The sequence below is a fragment of the Lemur catta genome, chromosome 1 (genome assembly GCF_020740605.2).
Source record: "Lemur catta isolate mLemCat1 chromosome 1, mLemCat1.pri, whole genome shotgun sequence".
Classification (NCBI taxonomy): domain Eukaryota; kingdom Metazoa; phylum Chordata; class Mammalia; order Primates; family Lemuridae; genus Lemur; species Lemur catta.
In genome coordinates, this window is record NC_059128.1 from 244,623,266 (window position 1) to 244,649,717 (window position 26,452).

At 31.4% G+C, this 26,452-nt stretch overlaps 1 protein-coding gene and 1 long non-coding RNA gene across 2 annotated transcripts in view; one reads left to right on the forward strand and one right to left on the reverse strand.

The window, feature by feature from the left end:
- EPHA6 (EPH receptor A6) overlaps positions 1–26,452 on the reverse strand; it is an 836,036-nt gene that overhangs the window by 709,699 nt on the left and 99,885 nt on the right. The window lies entirely within an intron of this gene.
- LOC123642497 overlaps positions 6,110–26,452 on the forward strand; it is a 30,726-nt gene continuing 10,383 nt past the window's right edge. Inside the window, exons 1-2 of the long non-coding RNA XR_006736472.1 lie at positions 6,110–6,158; positions 14,828–14,917. This is a non-coding gene — a long non-coding RNA (uncharacterized LOC123642497). The remainder of the gene's footprint in view (positions 6,159–14,827; positions 14,918–26,452) is intronic.

The following is a 26,452-nucleotide window of genomic DNA, read 5'->3' on the forward strand; positions in this document are numbered from 1 at the left end:
CCATCCCTGTTCTTAGCTCAAACCAAGTATACCATCATTTCCTAGGTTACCGAGAAACAGTAAATCAACTCTTCTCTTTGACTCCTATCATTCTTCCTTTTTAATACTGTGATACTTTTCATGACTTCCCCAGGTCATGGAGATAGCTTTCTCTCAATTGCTATAAACATATGAACTATATTCATTTTGCATTTATAATATACTTTATAGTCTTCTGTTTTCTGTTTTTGTAAATGAAGGAGAAGGTACATGATATGATTTGGAAATTTCAACCAAAAGATGTGATTTAATCCTTGGCTTTAACATACTCATTTGAGTAAATTAAATTAGTTGTTTAAACTTATTAATATCTGACCTTTAGCTTTATATCAGTACAACTGAACATAAAATATGGCTTTACAGGGTTGTTATGAGGATGTTATAGCTCCACAAGTGAATATATTTGGTAAATCATAAAATCAAACATAATGTAACTAAGAATTATTATGATGATGATTATAATGATGACTTATAGAATTTTATTCTTAATAGGATATGTGTAATAAGCATCTTGATGTCAAGGATTGTCTCTTAAATACTTCAAACCTCCCAGCAAAGAATTATGTGCCTTTTTACTAGGAGGCATTAATAAATGAGTAGTTAATAACAAGTATTTTGTAAATGATATAGATGTATCAAATAACTTAGTTTTCATTAAAATACAAAAAGCAAAACAAAACTAACAAAGATATATTTTGATTTCTTTATATCACAAGTAGGAGATATAGTATGTCAGAATAAGGAATTAAATCAAGTGATAGGTAAAAAGTAATGCTAGATAAAAAAAAGTAGAGGTCATGGAACTAGTGTCTAGTTGTCAGCCATTATTAACCATGCTGAAGAAAACTTGCCTTCTTCTAGAGAATTTCTCAATTATTTTTTCTTGCAAATGGATTTAAAACAGTGAAACAATTAAGGAATAATTTTTTTCACTATGATAATACCAATATCAATACTGAATATCAGTCCTACACTAAGTAAAAATAAAAAGCAAATAAGTCAACACTAAAATATATTCCATAAACAAAGAATACTAAAAGAATAAAAGAAAAAGCTGTGTTAAATTAGAAGAAAATTGTAATTAGCTATTACCACCTTTCCTTTCCTTTTTTTTTTTTTTATTGAGACAGAGTCTCACTTTGTTGCTCGGGCTAGAGTGAGTGTCGTGGCGTCAGCCTAGCTCACGGCAACCTCAAACTCCTGGGCTTAAGCAATCCTACTGCCTCAGCCTCCCGAGTAGCTGGGACTACAGGCATGCGCCACCATGCCCGGCTAATTTTTTCTCTATATATTTTTAGTTGGCCAGATAATTTCTTTCAATTTTTTTTTAGTAGAGATGGGGTCTCGCTCTTGCTCAGGCTGGTCTCGAACTCCTGACCTCGAGCGATCCACCCGCCTCGGCCTCCCAGAGTGCTAGGATTACAGGCGTGAGCCACTGTGCCCGGCCTACCATCTTTCTTAAATCACTAATTCCAGTAGAAAATATTTCAATGTTTAATTTTGCAGATCTAGCTAGACATAGTAGATACTGGTAGAAAATTAATACATGAATACAGAGAATGGGAACTATGATGTGTATATAGCAATATATATATATAGTAATGAAAAGTTGATAAAATTGAACTTGGACACATACACTGAAACAGTAATACTCCAAAAATAATTTCATAGAATCAGGAGGCTTGAGAGTTGAAAAATAATTAGTTATTAAGAGTAAAAGTATCTTTGGAAGATTATCTCCCATGAATAATGATGATTTGTTTCTCTTCAACTTCCATTGTTCAGTTGTTTCAATTTTAAAATCAATTACCATAGTCATTTTTCCATGAACTAATATATTACAGCTGAGAAAAAGTCACAGTCCTGACTTCACAGAGTTGCAAACTCGTAAGGAACGAGGCCATGAATCAGTACACCTCATTACATCAAGGGCAAGGAAGGTTACACCAGTATTGTGCATGGGGTGCTATTGTGGCCCAGGATCAGTAGGGACTAACTCAGCCTAAGAGGTCCTAGGCTTCACAGTACTGAAGGCATGGCATCAGTATTTGAACTAGGGCATGAGTATTTTTGGCCAAACCAAGAACTAGAAAATGAGAGAATCTCTTATAGGTATAGAGAAGCACATGAGAAATTATTCCCACAGGATGTTAAGATGGGCATTGTGGTTAGAACATTAGGCTAACGGGGAAAGAAGGGAAATGATGCTGGAAATGTAGCCACACACCAGGTTTCCAGGAACCTTTAATGTCTTCTAAACACAGTAACTTGAAATAATAAGTCACTGAATGTTTTAAAACAGAAGTCTCCTTGAGTAGAACTTTGTTAGTTAGAAGACATTGCATGGAAAGAATAAATCTTAAGGGAAATGAGGGATACAAAAGGGTTTAATGCTACAACTGTTGAATTTGTGGAGACAATTAACATGATCGTGATGGTCCTCAGATAAAGTTCTGGACTGTAGGAAATATTTTTATAAATATCTAAATTTCTAAGATCAGAGTAACCGTAAATGAGATGTTCCAGAGTAAGTAAGTTTAAGCAGTAGAAGAAAAGTCGAGGAGAAAGGTGAAAACAATGACATTTAAATACCGGTTAGAGAAAGAAAATAAAGACGATTTAAAATTTTATTTGCATTTAGTCAAATATTTCATGAATAAAATAAATTTCCCACATACCTCTTTCCTTCCCTTTAATATTTTTCAGTCATTTGAAATTATTATCTATTTTAAAACTACATTTTTGCTTATAATCCCTATTAATTATAGAGGTTCAATTTTAAGTACTAATAGATAACACTATATAACTGTATTATATGCACTTTTTAATTCTCAAAAAATCCCATGAAGTCATTATTATTCTCCTAACTTTACAAATAAAGAAACTGAGGCATAGAGTGGTTAGGTTATATACCCCAAATCACACAGCTAATAAATAATGAAGTAGAGTTTTGAATCCGTAGCCCATCTTCTCAACAGCTGCATTATATTGTCTTTCTATACACTGCGTAACTTTTACTACCAATAGCTACTTTTGTTTTGTGTCATCATTTTTGTTTTAATAATTTCAGTTAAATTCAGTATTAGAATTAAATTCAAAAGAAGTAAAAAAGTACCTACAATTCCTCCTCTATTTATCAATCAGTAACTTTACCAGATTCTCATTTACCTTGGACCTGGGATACACCTACAAAGCAGCAGCAGTAGGTGTATCCCCACAATCAAGTGCAACAGACAATAGGATTCATGTAACACTAAGTTTATTTAGCATTATGACAAAGGATATAGGGCCCACAACTAAATACCCTAAATGGCGATAGTCGACAGCATAGAAGACTCCAAGGCGTGGCTTCCAAATGTCTCACTCACTCAAAACTTAGAACGCACACGTTAGAGGAAGAAATGCAAGGTGGTTGAAGATAACCTCAGTTAAGGAAAGCCATTTTCTCTGGGGCCCCTAAATCTATTATACACTGCTCCATTTCTCTGGTGCACCAATACTTGTTAATTAGTAAACAACCTCAACAATTAGGTATATAAATAGTTTAGCTCAATAAATAGTAACCTGGACAGATTTTCATTTATCTGCTATAAATTTCTTGAATTTGTGGTATAAGAAAGCAAGACCAAGACAATATCACTAATCAACTGTAAAGACTTTCCCCCCATTATAAATTTATATAATAACACAATAAAATAAGTGTTCATTTATTTTTTATCAAAATGCAATTAGATTTTAAATACTTGACTTTTTTTTCTTGAAACAGACTGACACAAAAGAATATCTAATATTTTTTCCCCTAACTTTCATAGAAACAAAGTAATATCAATAAGATTTGTTATTGTATCTTCTTACAGCTTAAACAATGAACTGATCCTTAAATCTTGAAATATATTTTAAAATAGCCAAAATTACACCAAGATCAGACATGAACTGTCACATAATGTACTTTGATTACTCACAAAGAACTTTATGTAGTAGTTGATTAGCAATAAATAGAAAGTCTCTTTGATGACTTATAGGATACACAAAATCAAGGGTATATGAAAATAATCTATAAAACAGTCCAACTTTTCAATGAATATATCTATTTTAAGATTCATACAAAGATAAACTTTGTCAGACTGTAAACAGAAAAACAATTTTTGCCACCCTCATATTTATTTAAAAATGGTTGGAGAAAATATTCAAAGCATGTATATGTTTCCAATGAAAAAATCGCAGGTACATTCAGACAATGGAATATTTTCAATGATAAAAAAATATGAGCGATTATGCCAGAAAAAAACATGGAGGCACATAACTAAGTGAAAGAAGCCAATCTTAAAACACAACATACTGTGATTCTAACTATATGGCATTCTGGAAAAGGGAAATCTATGGTACAGTATAAAGATTTGTGGTTGCCAAGGATTAGCAGGGGCAAGGGATGAATAGGAAGAGCACAGAGAATTTTCACTGCAATAAAAATACTCTGGATGATAGAATAATGGTGGACATGTGACATCTTAAATTTGTCCAAACCCATAGACTGTACAACAACAAGAGTGACCCTAATGTAAACTACCAGACTAAGTGATAATGATGTGTCACTCACTGTAGGTTCATCAGTTGTAGCAAATGTACCACTCTGATGCAGAATGTTGAAACCGGGGAGGCTGTGCATGTGGGAGGGTATATGGGAAATCTCTGCACCTTCTGTTCCATATTGCTGTGAACCTAAAACTGTTCTAAACGATAAAGTCTATTTTAAAAAAAGAAAAAAAAAATCCATGATGAATTTTACTGAGAACATGCTGATTTCATATAGTATTGCCATACTTCCTCTTCTTCACATATATTTTGGGATCTGATAATATTTCCTGTGTACCAGAATTATAATGATTTTGAAAGTCACATATTTGTTCTCTTTTACTTTTCTATAGTCTTTAAGATATATTTGTTGACTTTAATCTACTAATTTTATTTATAATTATAGATTTATATATGTTCTTCATTTACATATATAAATCTATAATTACAATATGCTACACTAAATGTTTTAAATTTATTGTTTTTCTTAACTCTCAAAAAAACTCTATAAAAGTAGGTAATATTTTAGTTATTTTACAGATTAGGAAACTAAATATGGAATTGTTAAGTGATCTTACTAAAGTAACACAGGTCTATGATTTTATTTTTTAGGGTTAGTAATTATGCTGCATATTTGAATAAGCTGAGAACCCATCATAACTCCAATGGCTTATATAACCTTTATTAGAGGCTTGGTCATATACTAGTTAGCTGATCATTAAATTTGCCTGGCTGTGCAGCTGAGACAATACAGGGTGAGTGAAGACTACTTCATTTCAGGGAACTCAACAGCTCTGGGGTGTCATGTTGGACAGCACAGGTCTATACAGGAAAATGGACTGTTGGGCACATTGGTGAGTATGGAATGAGAAAATCCACTTAGGAGGCTATTTTATTAATCCAGGGAAAAGTTGATGGTATCACGGACCATAGTGTTTATAATAATGGTGGTAAAAGGCAATCTAATTCTTGATATATTTTTAAGGTAAAATCACAGAGATTTGTTGTTCCATTGATTGTGCAGTTTGAGAAAAATATAACTTCACATATAACTCCAATTTATTCTTTGGAGTAACTGGAATGCTGGAATTTCCCTTTTACAGAACAGTAAAATCTATAGAATGATTTACAAACTTTATAAGAGGGTGGATAAGGAGTTTAGTTTTATATACTGGATAAGATGCCTGATAGACATCCAAGTTGAATAGGTATAGCTCTGGATGTACAAGTCTGAATTCAGAAGAGAAGTCAGGCTGGAAATTCAGGATTCATTAACATTTAAAGCCTTGAAACTGAGTAAGACCATATAGATCATATATATTAATAGTATTTAATAGTATGAGTTAAAGTTCTGATCCCTCAAAGAGAAAGCAGCCTAGGAAATGGAAAACATAAGAGGCAAAATAAAACAAAGTGATGTATAGAAGCCAAGTGATCCAACTGTTTCAAAAAAGTGACAGTTAAAATGGATGATGAGGGCTGTTGATAAACCAAGTAAGAGAAAGGTTAAAAATTGACTTCTTAACTTGACAGTGTGAGTGTTACAGGTAATTGTGAGTTGAGTTGTTTTGATGAAGCAATTAGATAAAAGTCTAATTGGAGTGGTTTTGTGAGAAGATGGTGAGTACAGACAGCTCTTTCATAAAGAGGTAATAGAGACAATGTATAAATATTTTTTCCAGAAACTTTATAGAGAAATGTACAGTGTCTGGAAAGGGATAAATATAGCATATTTATAGGCTGATAGATATAATACAATTGATGATATATTAGAATAACACTATTGATATCAGATAATATATATCATACATTGCATGATTTATCTTTCTTATATTTCAATGGTAATTTCCAAAATCTTAAATATGCTTCCTTTGTTATGTCCTTTAATTTCATTTCATAGATAATTTTTACAATTTCTTGCCCAGTATAACATAGTCTGCTAGCTTTTCACTTATAATTTTTAATACCATTATGTGTGTATACACATATGTATCAGTATTTATCTATGCACATATTTACACATTTATCTGTGTACATATATATATACACACACACACAAGCATATACATACCCAATAAACAAATAGATACAGATATAGCCTCTACTATGAGACAAAATGAGAAAGGGTTAAACTAAATTATCTCTTATCCCTCAGACTGTTGCTAAGGAACTATAATCCTTTTTTATAACCTGTCTGGAGATTTGCTTTATTCATTGGGAGAAAAAAAAGAAAACCTTTATTTATAGGTGCTTTGGGTACTATTGCTTATTTTCACGTCACTAACCATAAAGTGGATCTATTTATGACCAGTTCTTAAATGAAAAAATATGTTTAATTCATTAATTCAAACTATTTATTGATTAACAGGTTAATGATGTTGGTTTTCTTCTGTTACAACCTACTAGAAAATTTTGTTCATTCGTTCATTTTCCTTAAATATTTCTGCCTTGTTTCTTTTCAATTTTGCTAATCCATACAATACTCTACAGCAGCCAAATTTATCAAAGATGTATTGATTATAAAAACTTTATGTTTAAATAATTCTGATAACTGGACAGTTCAGGCCCACTGAGAGTTTTTTCAATGTAAAATAAAAAGTTATCAAAAATTTAAAATGTACTTTTGACCACTATTCTAGGTCTGCCCAAGGCAGCATTGTCTCAGGCCATGGCCATGAAGAAAATAGAGTAGCCACACATACCGAAGTTGCTTCATAGTTTCCAGAAAGATGGGCTCATAAATTCCTTTGAATTAATAAATATAAACTGTTAGGAAACAATGGCCTACTTTCAAACAAGTTAAATCCCACGTTTTGGCTAAGTATTTATTTTTACCTAACTTTGTATTTTTAGCTCTATTTACAAAGTTTATAAGTAATTAATATTTAAAAATCAACTAATTAGGCGTCATGGAGACAGAATGTAAATCATGTATTGAGGTATGATCACTTCTCTCAAGGAGTTTACAATTTAATGGTAAGGAAAGAACAATAAAACATACCCCCTTGAAACAATAATTATAATATAATGACAATGTGACAAAGGCTATAAACCAAGTATAGATTACTTTATATTTTTTTCTGTTAAAACTGACTGAATGAATTATAAACAATTAGAAATGTCCTAAAGTTTAGAAATACCACACTTTCATTAACTAGAGGTATAGATATATAATATTTTATCACTAGCTCTTATATACATACAAAGATAATTTCTACTTTTTGTGCACCTATTATTGTAGGATTTTGCATGCCTGGAGTACTACCTATTGCTTTTCTTGGGTCGCTTATTTATAAATTAACTTCATTTATTAGTTTTCGTATTATGTTCCTATATTCAAAGTTTAAATTATTTTTTCTATTCTTCATGTTCATAAATTCTGATTATTGTTAGGCAATTATGTCTTTAAAAAGTCTTAACTGTTTATGTTTTAAAATACATTATGTATACTTGTAATCATTATGTGCAACCTCTCTTTATAGAATGGCTATAAACCCCTCTTCATCACAATGCATTTCAATATTCTGAATAGAGATTCAGAACATTTGCAAAAATATACAAAACCTGAAATTTAGGGTTTTTTTTAAATTTTGTGCTTTTGTTTCTTTTGTTTTAATTGACACATAATAATATTTATAGGGCACAGTGTGATGTTTTGATACATATACACATCATGTAAAAATCAAGTTAAAGTATTTAGCATATTTATCATTTCATACATTTATCTTTTCTTTGCACTGAGAACATTCAAAATCCTCTCTTCTAGCTATTTTGAAATATACTATACAATAGGTAATAGGTAAATGGATAAAGAAAATGTGGTACACATACACAATGGAATATTATTCAGCCATAAAAAAGAAGGAAATCTGTTATTTGCAGCAACATGTATAAACCTGGAGGACATTGTGTTTAGGGAAATAAGCCAGGCACAGAAAGACAAATACTTCATGATCTCACTCATATATGGAATCTAAAGAAGTTGATTTTATAGAAGTAGAAAGTAGAATAGTGAATACCAGAGGCTGGGAACGAGGAATGAATAGTGAGAGATAGGTTAATGGGTACAAAGTTACAGTTAGGATTAATATTAATAAGTTCTGGTGGTCACTTTATTTCACAATAGAGTGACTGTGAAATTTAGGTTTTGAGATTAGTCTTACAAAAAATGCCCTTCCAAGGTCAATTTGCTAATCCTTTGTCTGTATCTCCAGAGTTCTCCCAGGGTTAAGAAATGAACATATGAATACTTATTACTGTTAGACTTTCACTTAAAATCAAAAGCAATATTATAAATTTCTTTGAGCTTGAGATATAGAGAAAAGAATTTTAGAAGTTACCTACTACCATTTATATAGTATACACAAAAGAGCTTTAAAATTTTGATATAAATTTTTATAATTTAACTTCATAATCATAATGATTCATAAGTTAATATTCTTTGTTGTTTATATAAAACAGACAGGTGACTTCTTTAAATTAGCTAATTTTCATGCTTTAAAACCATTACATTTCAAATATATTTCTGAAAAGCCAAATGTTTGTCATTGGTAGTTTTAAAAAACAAGAAATAAATGTTAAGTTCAAAATGTGGACTAAAATGTGGACTTTTTAATGTACTTAACTCTGGGGCCTAAAAAGACAAATTGCCATAGAAAAAGAATCTTTCTACTTAAAAATATATGTTACAAATGAATATGTTGTTTTCCTAGAAACTTTTCCAACCTGGCTCCTATGGAGCTGCAGCATGTACATCCAGAGGAGAAGTAACATCAGGGTCTGGTGAGGTGGTCTCTTCAGTGCCTTCTTGAATTTTCCCCCCTTTTAGCAGTGTTGAAAATAGGTCTGGAAAAGCATAGGAAAGCTATATCAAATTTTCCTTAGGAGGTTTTTTGCATACTGTTTTAGCAACTTTGCACAGTGTAGGTGCTATATGGTATGACATTAAATATTCATTTTCACTAATGAGTCCTCCCATGTCAAATTAATAATATCATCAAGTTAAATATAATTATATTGTATTAAATCAAATTAGGATATATCTGGAAATACACATTTGTGAATTAGATCAGAAACATCCTTAGATGTGTAGTTCTAACTACACATACACATATACAATTTCTAAGGAAAGGTCAACAATTTAGGATGTTATATTTTATGCAAAATGAGATATGATGCTTCAGGAAAACCTGGGAGTTTTGATATGTCACCTTTATAGGTCATATTTTCAAAAATATTTAAATATATATTCTTGTACAATCTAGAATATATAAAATGAATTGCCTAATAAAAATTATTTCCATGTATAATACATAGAATATATATGTTATATATACATATATTTATATAATAGTTACATATATATGTAAATGTTTAACCAAAATTCAAACATCAACAATTATGTTTTTAATCTTGAATGAAAAATATAATATTGTATCCTGGAACTATATACCATTCTTAATTTGTTCAAATAATTTGTTTATTCATAATTAATTACAAATAAATCAAATATATTTTTCCAAAATCAAATATATATTTTATTTGATTTTCCCCAGTATTGACTATCTGTTGGATAAATTATTGATAATTTTCTTAAAAATTCTTTCTAAAAAACATAAAATTTAGTTAATCTGAGTATTTTCTTCAAGTTTAGTGAAAATGAATATAGTAATAAGTATTTAAAGAAGAGAGATTGCTAAAACAGTAACCATTAATCTAAATGTTCTTAGTGTTACGAGATCATTTAAACTTGTAGAAGAGTTGAGTAAACATTAGAGAACCAATACCATTTGGATCCTTATATTATGATTGAAAGTGAATATAAATTGTAAATAGTATCACCTCCCTATGTCTTTATGTTGCTAGTGTATTAAAAACAAATAACAAAGACTAAATTTTATAATGCTGGAAGCAAAGAAAATATTTAAAGCTATCATTTTTTTTTTTTTTTTTTGAGGGAGAGTCCTACTCTGTCACCTTGGCTACAGTGTCGTGGCGTCAGCCTAGCTCACAGCAATCTCAAACTCTTGGGCTCAAGCAATCCTTCTGCCTCAACCTCTCGAATAGCTGGGACTACAGGCATGTGCCACCATGTCCAGCTAATTTTTTCTATATATTTTTAGTTGTCCATATAATTTCTTTCTATTTTTTTAGTAGAGACAGAGATCTCACTCTTGCTCAGTGAGGTCTCAAACTCCTGAGCTCAAAGGATCCATCCGCCTCGGCCTCCCAGAGTGCTAGGATTGCAGGCATGAGCTACCTCGCCCGGCCTTAAAGCTATCATATTTAAAGGGCTTTTTTTCTAACCTATGTTTTTATATTTAGAATTGATAGTCCTTTAGAAAAAGGACATTTGAGTTATATGATTCTTTTATGGTATTTAATTTGTTAATATTTCAGCTTCATTGGTCTTCCTAATTGCCCCTTCTTAATTTATAATTTTAAGTAAACTTCACAAATACTTGAAAACATTGTAAACTAACATAAACAATATAAAGTAATTTTTACAAATGTTCTTGTATCGACTTACCATATGACTATAACATAGCTATACACAGGGTAAAACTTAACTACTTAATAAGTAATTTGTTTAACAAAACAGAGAACAAGTAAAAATATATACTTCTACTTGATACATTTTGTCTTATCATTCTAGAACTCTATATTTCATTATTTCAAAGTCATGGTTAATAAAATAATAAGGTATTCAGAAAAAAATTGGTTCTGAAAAATTACTTATGGAAGTGGTAATTTACAACTAAAATTAGAAATACCAAATACGTTAATTTCTTTAACAATAATGGCAGAGTAAGAAAAAAAAATCATAAATAATAAACTTTAAAAACACAAATGAAGATTAAAATTACAAGGAAGAAAATCTGATAGAAATTGACACTAACCTCACAGGACACTTAAGTTAAAATAAAAATAATGCAGTCAGTCAAAGTGAAGTATTCTACTTACAAACAACCTTCTTTCTGGCTTAAATATGAGCACATTTTTTTCCTCTATGAATAAAACCCATTAAAACAGGAAAATTTATTTCACATTTTAAAAGAGAAACTCTATTAACAGCTTATTTTAGCATAAACAATATTGTGGGAGAAAAAAACCTATGAGTTAACAACAGAAACTTCTAAGGTGAAGGTGTTCACCAACATGATCCTGCAGGCATTTGAAGGAAATTATTTAACACTGAATGATCAGAAAACTTGATCAATTGAAAGTGTGGTCAAAAAAGTGTGACAAAAAGTATACAAATAGAAGTTGGGATGTCTTAAAGATCAGTTGCAACATAAGCACATGAAAGCTTTCCAACTTATCTACAAAAATAAGAGTTCATAAAGGATTCAGTGTTAAACACTGAAGATACCAAAGTTAAAACACAGAGAAACAGTAACATTACTTTGATTTTTAAATGGGTTCTCACAGATTTCTGGCCAACAGGTTGTCACTTTGCACAAAGAAGCCAAATTCAAAAGACTGAGAAAAGCAAATTGTGGAAGAAAACAAAGAAAAACATTTAAAAAAATCCTGCTGAACAAAAGTACAATACATCAAAAACATTTTCAGAGATAGAACAGAAAAGCCCAGCATATTCCACAGGTGAAATTAATGAAAACTTCACTTTCCATGAGTCAGTCATTAAATATAGGTTCTACAAGCTGCAGGTGCTGCAATGGACTGAATGTCTGTGTCCCTCTGATGGGATTCAGACCACAGGGACTTAGGGATGCTGTGTCTGAGGCTGTGGGAGGAAAGAGGTGAAGGAATTGCCTGACCAGAAGCCTGAAATAAAGGCAGATGTTAACTGCCTAGTTGGGGGACACATATCAGCGATCTGGGAGTACAGCAAAGCATGCTCCAACCTCAGAGCCTAAGAGGTCTCATGGCTGAAAAGCCTCAGAGTGGCCTGACATGAAAACTTCTCTTGGCTGTAGAGGTAGACTGTCATATGTCAGCCTGGGAGAAGGGTCTTCAGGCTTCCATTGTTAGAACACCGGGCCAAGTTCCTTTTCTCCCTTTCTCACCACAATGCCTCAGTTAATGTAAAACCAGTCTCCCAGTGGAAAGCATGTAGTTTCTTTGTTCCTTGATCAAAATGGTCACAGCTACTGAAGTTAGAAGATTGATATCTATGTACATAGCTTTAGCTTGGGATAAAATTAGCTTACCTTGATCAAAAGTGTTGTACCTACTGAAGAATTATATGTTTTTCCGTTCTAGAAAGGAGAAGGGAATTAGCTAGGACACCTTGTGATTTTGGGGGGATCCCTGAGACCTTTGATCATTGTATCCCATGATTTTTTCGCATGAGATCATTGTATTTTGCAGCATGGCAAAGAGAATAAAAAGCAAGTGCTGGGTTTCAGACATTGCCACCTGGCACAAAGAGTGCTGGTGGTCCCTTGATTTCCCCACTGTTTTAAATACTATTTCTGTGTCTGTTTTTCTGTTTCTTCCATCTCTTGCAGCACATTTTTCCTGGGGACCCTATCTTTATCAGGGATGTCATGAACTCCCGATATCCCTTCAAATGTCACATGTCTAAAACCAGTCTCCAATGTGATGATATTTGGAGATGGGGTCTTTGGGAGGTGACTGAGTTATGAAAGTGGAGCCCTAATGAATGTAATTAGTGCTCTTATAAAAGATACTCTGGAAACTTCCTTCCCCTTTCAACCATGTGAAGACATAGCAAAAAACAAAACAAAACAAACAAAAAGGCTATGTATGAACTAAGAAGTAGGCCCTCACTAGAGAATGAATATGCCAGAACCTTGATCATGGACTTCCTCAGCCTCCAGAACTGTAAGAACCAAGTTTCTGTTGTTTATAAACTATCCACTCTATGGTATTTTTTTTTTTTCAGCAGTATGAACAGACTTTGGTTTTGTAACAGGAGAATAATGACATATTAGCATATTATTTTTCTCTTTAGAAGATTATGTCAAATAATTATACTTTATGCACATATGTACTAATTGATAGTGGAAAATATTTAAATTTTAAATATCAAATTGTTTAAGGAAATTTTATTCAGGATATAAGTGAGAGAGTATGAGCTGCAGTTTTAAGGAAGAAAAGTGGAACTTTCTACGAATATTGAATCCTCAAGTGTTAATATGAACAAACACATGAAACAAGAGAATGATAGCAAGCTCATGAATACCATACTGTTGAATCAAATGAGGATTAACACAATTAGCTGACAATAAAATATCTTAAATTACCCAATGAGAGTGGAAGGCAATAGAGGATCAATGAAAGACCACTGGTAAGGTGACACGCAAGGACTGAAACCAACCTGAATTTAACAGTGGCATACAGAACAAAAGGGCAGGTAGAGGAGAAAATTACAGTAACGAAAGAGGATACCCTGGTGGAATAAATTTTGGAAAATCTATGACAATCAAATTTAAAAATTGTGTATGTGTTTGTGTTGGATTGTTTATTTTTATAATTCAAACTTATTTCAGTCTTTACCATTTTAACTTGGGAATACTACAAAGGACTGAATGTTTGTGTCCTTCTCCCCTACTACGCAAATTAACATGTTGAAATCCTAATCCCCAATGTGATAGTGCCCTCATAAAGGGACCTCAGAGAGCTTTCTTTTGTCCTTTCCCCCATGTGAGGATACAGCAAGGAATGGAATGGGCAGTCTGCAACACAGAAGAGTGCCCTCTCCAGAACCTGACTGTGCTGGCACCCTGATCTCAGACTTCCAGCCTCCAGAACTGTGAGAAATAATTGTCTGCTGTTCATAAACCATCCAGCCTATGGTACTTTGTTATAGTGTAACAGAGGGAATGGCCTGAAAAAAAATGGCAAAAATATTTTCTGTCTCTTTAGAAACATTCCCCCTTCCTTTTTGAGAACGAAAACCTGCATATCTGCCTCAGACCAGTGATTGGGAAGGGTAAGATAATGTCTTTTGCTCTTTGTGCTATAGGAGATGGATGACTCAGCCCAACCTGGCAAATGGAAGTCCTGGGTGGAGGTTAAATGATTGTCTTCAGGCAGATGGGATGAAGATGGGACAGTCAGGATCATCAACAGTAGTTGAATAGCAATTGCCTGAAGCTGAGAACCCACCCTTTAAAAGCTCTGTATTTCTGCTTATTGTTAGGATGACGGCATTTGAGACATGAGTCTCCATCCTCCTCATTTGTTGACAAATTAATAAACTGCTCTTTCCTTCTCCTCCAACCAGTTATTCTCCTTCTTCTGATGCGGCCAAGGACAAGTGTCAAAGTTTTGGTAACAACAGCAACCCAAATGGACTAAGACAAACACCCACCAGGTATGATGGGCTATATGCCCCCAATTTTGGTAAAGTATGTCATGGGACATGTCTCTCTCTCCCTCTGTCCAGTGTACATTTTAGATAAGAGTGGCCTACAGTGAAAAATGTAATATGTGACAATGAGAGACGATTATGGTAGAAAAATAGGAAGATTTTTCTGTTGAGTTGCTATCTTACTTCAGGCTACTCTAACAGAATACCACAGACTGGGTGGCTTAAACAATAAACATTTATTTCTCACAGTTCTGAAGATTCGGAAGTCCAAGACCAAGGTGCTAGCAGATCCAGTGTCTGGTGAGGGTACTATTCTTGTTTTGCAGATAGCCATCTTCTCATAGAATCCTCACAGGGCCAAGAGCAGAGAGAGAGGAAGTAACCTCTCTTTGTATAACATTTAATCCTATCATGAGGGCTCCACTCTCATTACTTAATTATTTCCCAAAGGCCCCACCTTCAATTACCATCACACTGGGAATTAGACTTTAAGGTATATATTTGGGAGGACATAATCATTCAGTGCATAGCAGCTGCCACTGCAAATACTGCAAGCCTCTCAGTAAATTTCCACATCCAATTCTCTGTATTTATTCTTGGCTTAATAAGGGGCACAGGTAAAGGATGCTTCAGGAGGTAGGAAAAAAGCTAAGTCCTTAAGTTTTGGGAATGAAAACACACAAATCCATCACCTGCTCTAGTCCCCATTAGGAGTCTGCTGACAGAGTGCAGCAATTCCTCTTGAACTCTGGGAATTTTCTACTCGACTTGTTCCACCCTAGAGTGATAACTCTGATTCACTCCTGAGAAACTAACTGCATTTCCAACCTAAAAATAAAGTACAAAACTATTCTAACATTAAATTTCATTTGGTTTTATGTCATCATATTCAAGGTATTTAGAACTGGCTAAAAAAGAAGAAATTAGAGTAAATATATAAATAAAAACATCTATATATGATATTGGTAGAAGGTGAAAGTAACATGAAGCTATATGATATGATGGCAACTTGGGAGAAGGGGAGCACCCCAAAAACAGTCTCAAAGAGTCAGAAAATAAATCTTAAAACACAAACTTAACAGCTCTATGATTTCAAATGATGTTAAATGATTAGATGTTAGTTAATTTAAAGGACTGTGGAAAAAACTACACTGGGATATTTTTAGTTTCTGATAAGGGCAGAATAGCTTAGATTGGGCTAAGACTTCTGCTAATAAGAATAAATTCTGGATGTAGGGGAGAATGAGAATACTTGAAAGAGGCCTAAGGGAGGTAGAAAGTAAAGGGGACACCGTTGAAAGGGGAAACCCTTGAATGAGAAGTTTCATATTTGAGACACCCCATCCACCCTCCCCGGAAGGCATGCCCCTGTCTTCTCTTCATGTGAGGGAGGGTAGTGGCAGGAGGAAGTTAAAAGACTCAAGCAGAAAGCTGCAGTTTTATTGATCCTGTTGAGGAATCAGAGGTTGGACTTTTTTGGCCAATAGAGCACCTGCAAATTGGGGTGGAGGGTGGGGTTGTGAGGGGGACCCACAGAGGTGTGAGTCCAAAAGCTTCATATCCTTAAACATTACCTGACCTCTTAAACTGCCTTTGTGCTGAGTGATACTAAACGCAGCCCAAGGAAAACAGTTGAAAGTCTGAAGGAGCTTAGTAGAGATTTTAGCACCCCAACTCCTAAGGGAGCTGAGGGTTTGCATTTCAAGTCCCATCAAATCCAAGAGGCTTTTTGCAAAGTTTACACTCTCTGGTTTTCCATAGATATAACAAAATACCTATGTCTTCAGAAGAAAAGCCTTATCTCCTGACTAAGGATTTGTCTCCACAACCTAGTAAAACTCAAAATAGACTGATATCATCCTAACGAAGCCTAAACACAAGGCTTCAAAAAATCAAGGTGAACTGTGAACAAATTAACTGCCTGCTAGAAGACAAATCAAAAGTTTTTAGAAGAAAATGGACATATCCAGAGTCTCTATATATATCATCCATAATGTCCAGTGTACAATACAAATTAACTAAATGTGAAGAAATAGGAAAATGTGTCTCGTTATAAAGAGAAAAATAATCTGTCAATTGAAACAAATACACAGACTAGATATTGTGATGGGGAGGACTTAAAAAAGCTATGATAAATTTCTTAAGGGATCCATAGCAAAGATGACTAAAATGAATGAAGATACTGAGATTTATCAGGAGAGATATGAAAAACTACAAAACATAACAAAACAAACAATGGAATCAAGAGCAAATTCTGGAACAGAAGAATGCAATATCTGAAATAAAAAAAATCTGTCAGTTAAAATTGAAAACATATTGGGCAAAGAAGAAAAAACGATCAGTGAACCTGAAACACAGGTTAATAAAAATTATCCACATTGACATATACAGAGAAAAAAAAATGTTGAGAAAAAAAGAAAAGAAAAGAACATCAGTGAACTGAGGACCAAAAGGAAGACGTCTTGCATACATATATTTGGAATTCCAGAAAGAGAGGAGAATAAATATTGTTTAAAAAAAATAATGACCAAAATTTTCTAAATGTCATCACAGAGAAACGCACATATTTAGGAAGCTCAGTGAATTCAAAGCAGGGTAAAAACAAAAAACAAAAACAAAAATATTGGTTCTTTTTAAATTGTGGACTTGGGAGATTTTAATCACAGATATGACCTGTTTGTTATGAAACCAAACTAAAAACTAATACAAGAATCATTTTATAAATGGTTACAAAAGTGCAAAGTTATTGAAAGAGTGGTTTGTTCTGAATTAATAAGAGTATTGAATACTGGATAATATCAGGGATTTGAGTTTAGTATAAAGCATCAAATTAAAAATGTAATAATAACCTTAAAATACTTACAGAAAAGTGTAAATATTATATTTGGCCAAATAATGCTAATGATGTGGCTTCAGTTTCCTTTCTTTTTGTACATTTTATAAATATACTTTTAAAGCATCACTGTTGGTATATGCCATTCCTCTTTTAAAATCACTTATAGATACTGCATTATTTTTTTCTTGGTGTGGCAGAGTAGGATGAAGATATGGAATCTTTCTAACAGGATGGAATACTTAGCTAAAGATTAAAATTATATAAAATACTGAAGTTCAAAACCATACATGGAAAACATCTTAAAAGTAAGGGTGATGGAGAAGTTCTGAGAACTAGTAAATGGCATGATCAGACAATTTACAAAAAAAGAAATACAGTAGTCAATTCCAACGATTAACTAGAAAGTAAAAGATGGCAAATCAAAACTTTTAGCCTATTAAATTGTCTAATATAAAAAAGCAATATTAATGCTATATGGTGAGTTCCAAAAAACAAACTTAGTAAAATGTGGGGTTGCATCATTGACAAATTTATAAAATGGGTATTGCTGCATAAAATGGAAACTACTCCCCAAACGTGTAATATCCATATCTGCATTATTTCAAACAATCTTACTGTAGGTTTTCACAGTATTAAAGAAAAATTACTACCTGTGGTGAAATAGATTCTTATATGGCCCTAAATAGAAGTATATTAATTTCATGTTTATTATTTGCCAAGTAATTTTTGCACACTTGGTATTCTTGTGAGCAAAGCATGTAAAAATCTTAGCCCTTGAGTAACTTACTTCTAGTAGTTATATGTACCAAGAGCTTTATAATCAGTAGATTATATGGATGTAAAGAAAATTTAATTTTAAGGCTTATTGAAATAGATATTTTAAATTATTATTGATCCTTATGCAGTTCTTGTGGCTGACTACAAACACAGTTTGCAAAAATTCTTTCCTTGAAAAAAATTACTTGCATAAATTCAGATGTTTCAATAAAACCAAAGTCCCAGACCAGGTTGTATTTGTGTGTGTGTATATATGTTTATGTATTTTGAGGTGTGATATATAAAAAATAAAAATTCCATAACCTTCAGATATTCATAAAATATTGGTAAATAGTATTATTTTTGTTGTAACAAGTCTTAAACTTATTTATTATTTACAATTCAGTGACTACATTACCTTAAATTGCTTCAGAGCCCTTTTCATAAATTGTTAAAAAATTTGTCATAAAATACTGTCGGAGTAAAGCCATTTCTTACAAATGATGACAACTATGGTATGGTCACTTCCCGTTACATAACAAGATAATCATTACAGTGTTATTTATGGTACCCCAAACAAATTATATATCCATACTCTCTCTCTTCTCTGATTCCTCAATTCACAATTAGTTGTTTCATGCATTAAACTTTCCTCCAATATCAATTTGATATTTATAGTCATAAACTTATAAATTTCATTACTAAATTTTTCTGTCCCAAGAAGCTTTCAATGTTTTAGACTGTCTTGTACTTTCATAATAATTTGCAACTTGATAGGGAATCTTTTCTACTTTCTCACTTCTTACAAGGTGTTAATGAAACCATACAATTACAAGAGAATTCTGTTATAAGTAATTTCATTTGCATAACTTTGGAAATCTAAGTAGAGTTAGACCAATTCTAAAAGCTACACTATTTGCTCTCTAGATATTTACCTGTGGTAAAGTTTGTATTCTAAAATATGAAAACACTTAAAACTAAAATTTTTGTAAAAATTAATGGTGGGTAAAAAAAGGTCTGCAACTTTTGAAACTTGGAAATATAATAATTAAATATATCATTAGTAGAGAAAATATATACTGAGGCAATTTAATTCCTTCTAGATCCTGCAGATTAATTCTATTGAATATTCATCTTTTTCCTTATTTCTAATTTGCATGGTTTAAGTAATGTGAATATATGTTAAATACTAAAAAAAAGTTTCTTTTGATAAAGTAATTAAATGCAAAAAGTAGGCTGGATAACAGAAGTTCATTCTATTCTATAATATTTTTTAAACATGTTTTATTTTGAACAATTTTCTCCCCAAATGTAAAAGATACAGAAAGATATAAATGTGAATGAATTGCATTGCTTAGATTTAGTAATTACAAATATCATGCTACATTTTTATCATTTGTAGTATTTTCAAAGTAAATTTTAGATATCACAATGTATTAATTCTACAAACTTTAGTCAGCCTCTTTGAAAAATGTAATTTCCTACATAACCATAATATCATTTCCATATATAATAAAACTGACATGCATTCTTTAATGTTATCTAAAAAGGTAGCCTATTTCAAATTTACCTACATGTCCAATCAAGGTCTGTATCTCACATTTAGTTATGTCTCTATTTTTATAACCTGAATAGTACTTTTCCTAAAATATTTCACCTGGTGATTTTGACATTTCTTGACAATCTTTGCTATATTAATTATTCAATTAAATTTTGAAAAATGGTGGCTTCTAATTCTATCATTACTTCTGTATTTAGTAGGATGTATTTTTCTTTAATAAAAAGCTATCCCTCATCAACTGTAATCATCTGGTTATCCAGAAATAGGCCTTCTACTGGAAGATGAGCCTAAATGTTTAATTATTCCCTTTAATTATAAATTTTCAGCTTAAGGATGTGATATATTAAAAATCACATCGAACACTGCTATCATTGAGTTTTTGTAATATATACTTGCTAAATGATATCTTTTTTTCTTTTCTTTTCTTTTTCTTTTCTCTCACTTCCTCCCTTCCTTCTTCCTTCTTTCTTTCCTTCTTTCTTTCTATTTCAATAGATTTAGGGGGTACAAGTAGTTTTTTGTCACATGGATGCATTTTATAGTGGTGACATGTTTTTCCAGATCAAATTATATATATAAAATCCTTAGTCTTAAAATATAACATAAGTGGTCTAAAAAACAACAGTGCTATTGGATATCTGTATGAGAATCAACTTTCTTCTCTTATACAGTGAGTTAATATCCTTAAAGAATTTTGGCAAAGATGACTTGAGATTACTGTCCTTTGGTAAACCATAACATTTGGTTTAAATAAAATTTTGTTCCTCTTAAAGGCTATATAAAACAATGTCTCAAATTGTATTCAAAACTGGAATAAATGTTGAGATCATATCCATATCTCATTAAAATATATTCTTAGATAAAAAAACTGGAATAAATTATTTCTCTTCTATGATGTCTGTGAATTATAATTATTTAAATTTTCTTGGGAAAGAACAAGAAATTTTATTTAAGTTCAAGCTACTTTATGGAGCTCTTTATTTAAATAAAAAGGGGGGGCATCTCCCCCAAAACACACAAATATACAAATACACACATATATATACCCTAAAATTTATATACATACTAAAATCTAACGTGTTATAGACACACTCACAAACATACACGCAATCATTAACACCACCACATAGGAAGTCCTCCTTAAAAGTTTCCAAAATACAGGTAATTAAATTGCAAAAGAAAGATCTACATATCAATACAAGGATATTTATCTAGATGTAAACAAATTAGCTGGTTGGTTTGTTTTTATAAATGGAAGTTAATTGACCAAGAGAAGTTTGACACTAGCTTTTAAGACCAAGAGTAGGTCTTTGGTACTAAGTAGACATTCAGTAAATATATTGTGAACTGAATAAATGAATGCATGTTTTCATTTTCTTCACTGTACTGTAATGAAATAGGATTTTTCTAATAGAAGATGAAAATTATACCCTTAAATTCTTTGTACTTTGTCCATCAATTAATCAAATTTCTATCAATTAATTTGATTTAATTTTAAAGTTTAAATTCAAATATCTGTGTTCTAGAAAGAGATGTCATTAACAAAGAAGATTCATATAATCACAAAACAGTTTTACTAAATGTTTTTAATATTTTCTTCCACCAAACATTTATGATTAGAAGAAAACATAAAATTGACTTCTGTTGCTTTCTCCCGTTTCCTTATTTGTAATGCAAATATTTTGACTAGTCTTTTAGAACTCTTTGCCTACACCAAAGTCATGTCTTCTGTTGTTTCTGGGTCCTAGAAGCATTATGGTTTTAGGTTGTATACTACTACTTAAAAATTATTTTTCAATGATATTTGAATGAAATAACTGGGTAATTAGCAAAGGAAAATTTCGTAAATTTCAGATATACTCTCAAAAATGAAGTGTGATTTTTATGCACTCCTTTTCTTCTTCTATAAAGTAGGATAATACTTGAACCAAACAGAATGGACAATAATGAAAAAAAATCCAAACTGTACTTATTAGGGCAAAAAGCTTGCAGCAAAGTGATCTGTCAAATGAAGAAATATTAAGAAAAGTATTATTAGAGATGGACACACATTTCTACTTTGGCTAAAGGCATAGACTTCGATATCTATGAAATTTTAAATAGTATCCAATACCTAAAAATTAATAGTCAATTATAATCTCTGCCTCAGTAGACTGAATAAAGATAGTTTCTCTTATTGAAATAGACATAAATGTGAAAAAACTTCCCTAAAGCTAAATTAAATGAAGTAACTAAATGAGTCATTTTAAAGTAAGAGACAACATTCCTTCATAGATTATATTAATATACTTCTATGAATTTCCATGAAATCTATTATCCTGCCACAAACTTTAATTGAATTCCTTCTAAAACTTTTTTATTTTATATTTTATGTACAGATGTATAAATTTAATCCTTGCTCTCAAACTTGAATCTATGTCCTTTTGTCATTTCTGAAAAGATTCTTTAATTTTGAAGTTGATGATACTTCATATTTTCCCTGGTTTGCAAAGTAATATTCTAATGCGTGAAATAATTATTTACTGTTAATATTAATGTAAAAAAATACAATATATGCTTCAATTTAGAAAACAGTAGACTTTTTTCAATTATAAACATATTAAAAATGGCTACATTGTATTGTTGCCCATATTTTATTTATGAATAACACAGTAGAGTGAATAAGGAGTAACTTAAATTTGGCTTTATGTTAACTATAAAATTTGCCTTAGATTGAGAAATTGTGACAGAGATATTTTATAAAAGTAATACTTTCTCATTTATACATTTGGATTTACTTTGAAAATTAATTCAGGAACACATCAAATTCATTATATAGTGTTATAACTTAAAGAGCTCCCACTCAAAAAAAAATCCTCTTGTTTATTAGTCAGAAACCTAAATACATAAGAATGTGAAATAAAGTAATGAATCAAAAGTCATATGTCATACTTCCGAATCAGTACAATTGATTTTTGGTTATCCCTAATATATAACCTAAAATCTGAACTATTTTTTGAAAAATAAGAAATATTACTAAGTGATTATATAATTATAATAAAGACTGGTAGCACACATTGAGGAAAAATATCTCTGAAAATGACAAATACTTCTGAAAGCACCAGTTCAGAAAATCAAGACAACTTACATTTAACTCTATAAAATACTCAATTATGATTTTTAAGGTTTCAAAATAATGAACTTTCTACTTTTGCTGCTATAGAGTGCATAAATTATTACAGTCTCAGTGATATAGTAAGTAATTTAAAAGGTTTATAGCTAGAAACATTTTTTCCTAGTAGGTTAGAACTAAAATTGCGTAAGATTTTTCTGGTCATTTGCTTTATAAATTCAAACATTAACCTTCTTTATGAGAACCTGTACAAAATGTTCTGTAGCAAAATCTATTTGAAAAGAATTTCTTGCACATCCCTTGACCATCTGATTTTTTAGAAATTAGAATACCTTCCTCTATGTTTTATAAACACGTCAAGTCAATGTTCAGAGCATGAAATGCATATTTATTTCCTCTAAAACATTAAAGCCAACTATAAATTACTTTAAATAAAATACTATTGAAACCCAATTTCAACAGGCCTTAAAAAGCAAGATGACAAAGCATAAAACTCCACTGTGTATGATTTTTAATGCATTTCCTACCCTTATCTCCTTGCTGCCTTACACATTGCCTTCTATCACTGAAAGTTCAAGGAACTCTACAATATGAAGAAATTTTAGCCATAAATCAATGCATTTTATATTAATTATCACTGATAGTGCAACTTCTCTCAATTTATTGTAACATAACTCTTTAAATCTTAAAACCAAAGATTTAAAATTATACTTTTCAATGTTTTAATAACATTAGACTATGAATATTTAATATGCAAATTTAAAATGTATTTTTATCCAGTTGGAAAAGTATGGAATTGATTGCTATTTTCCTCCAAAATCTATTTTATCCTATAGCATATGTGTAAATTTAGTATAATTATCTATTAATATAAATTATAAATTTTTTGTGCTCCAATGTCCAAGCAATGCAAATCTGAACCATGACTGAGTTGCATTTAGTGGTCATGACTGGCAAGGTGGGATGCGGGGAGAGGAAGTATACTAGAAAAATGTAAAATATGAAATAGTAAGAAAAAGTGTTATTTTAATGATATTTTTAAAAATAAGCTTTGTGTATGTGTATACTGGGTTCCAATGTAAACAATATTGTATCTACAGCAAAAAAAACTCATTAAAAGATACTATGTAGGAGAATTTAAGGAGATCTGTAGGAAAGATAGTTCTTTAGCTGTGATTATAAAATTAAAATATATTGAAGGCAGTGTAGTGATTCACAAATACTAAATCTCTCAACGCTTTTGTAGATTACTAGGCATTAGACTCTACAAATCAACGAATAAAATGTACTGATTTCTCATTTTGAAAATTGTATGAAGTTATTCAAATTGGGTCTTGCCATTTGGGTGGGCTTCTTGTATTTCCTGATTGCCCAGTATTCTGAGTTCACTGACTCTCTGTTCTGAAGACCTAAAATAATAATATTTTCTTCAGGTGGTAAGAAGTCATTTAGTCAAATAAGCAACCTTCTATGCATTCTTTGCTATACCAGCCAACTTACTTCCTACCCTCTGGGGACAGCTCTTTCAAGCTATTCATTACTCACTCCACACTGGGGTTCCTATCTCTTCTGTCCTTTTCCTTGTGACACCTTGTTTTTACTATGGGTCCCTTGACCACTGTCACATGCATTTTTTTTCTCAAATGTTAAGTAAGTACATCAGGACTTTTACTAACCTATCAACTAATACCAACAATACTACTATGTAGTAATGATACAAAATAGGTAGTAAAGATGCTATAAAAAAGTAGTAAGGTAATAAAGTAGTAAAGAAGTTCCAAAAAAAGGAGAGGCCAACTACTCCTGAAAGAAGATTCCAATTACTCCCTATATTTACAATTATGAGAATTGTCAGTTAGCTATTATTAATACTTCTTTCTCCCTTACACAGATCAAAATCACCATCTCTCTCTATCTACAGTTAGACATCTGTTTACAATGTTGATAGCTTTTCAAAGATTCTGTCCCAACATCCTAAATCAAAAAGTAAATTTAATTACTCCTTTTAGGTGTCCCCAGCACTAGGAAGCTCAAATATTTCCACATCATTCTTTACCCATCCTTAAATGTGGGTAGGTCTATTCTCCATCTTCTCTCTCTTTAGGACTTGAATACTTCATAACCCATTTAGGACTTGATTAATGACATTTTAAATAATAAATTATTAAAAGGATGACATATTTAAAACCACATTGAAATAGAAAGTATCTTTAACATTTTAATTTATTAAAGACCTACATCTCACCATTTTGCATCTCTAGAATCATAGAAACCTATGCAGACACAATAAAATAGTGGCTAATCCTATTTCCAAGAAATTTTTTTTTTCTCATACATAAAACTGGGACAAAACAGTACATATTTCATAGGGTTCTTTTTCAAACTAAAAAATAATTAATGTATATAAAGTCCTGGGGACAATGTCTGGAACATAGTGAACACAATAAATGTGTTATCACTAAAATTATTACTATTACTTTTGCAATTGCTATCATTATCAACTTGATGTGGGAGGTCTACGACACTCAATATACACTGAGGGAAAAACATGTATTAGAATGAGACATATTTTTATATAAATCCTGACTCCCTAAAAGAGAGATACTGGTGTTATGGAAGATATTTTATGATACTTCATGAGCTTCAGTTTCCTTATCTATAAAATGAGAATAAAAATAAATGATAGAATTTTTGTGAAAATTAAATTTGAAAATATTGGTAGAATAGCAGGTAAACAATAGACATTTCTTGAATTTATTCTGCTCATCAGCTCCCACTCAAACCAAATAATAGCTATCTGAAATTATTCCTCTGCATGATGCCAGTAATTTCATAACTTCCACTAGGGAACAATGGTTTTCTTTAGGTAAATAGCCTAAATTATTTCATGTACCACACACAGAAATGAAACCTGTCATTAAAATTAAAATACAAATAATTAATACACACGAATAAAGAAATGCACAACTTCAAGAATGAAGAAATGAATGTGATTATTTGTGACATTCTCCTTGTCTTAAATTTTAACTGTTAGTTGCCATTTACTTTGACTTCCTTTTCCCTTATTTTCCTTTAAAAATGATGTAACTCCTTTTGTCACAGTGCTTTTAGCTTTTAGAAGTCCATGCCTTGGTGTGCCCATAATTTTTAATAAACTAGTAGATTCAATCATGGTGCTTGTATCTAATATGTAAATGCTAATGACAAAAAAGCTTAATTAACTTACTCATTAAAGGTTTTATTTATCACTAACTTTTTTCATTTTTGAATAAC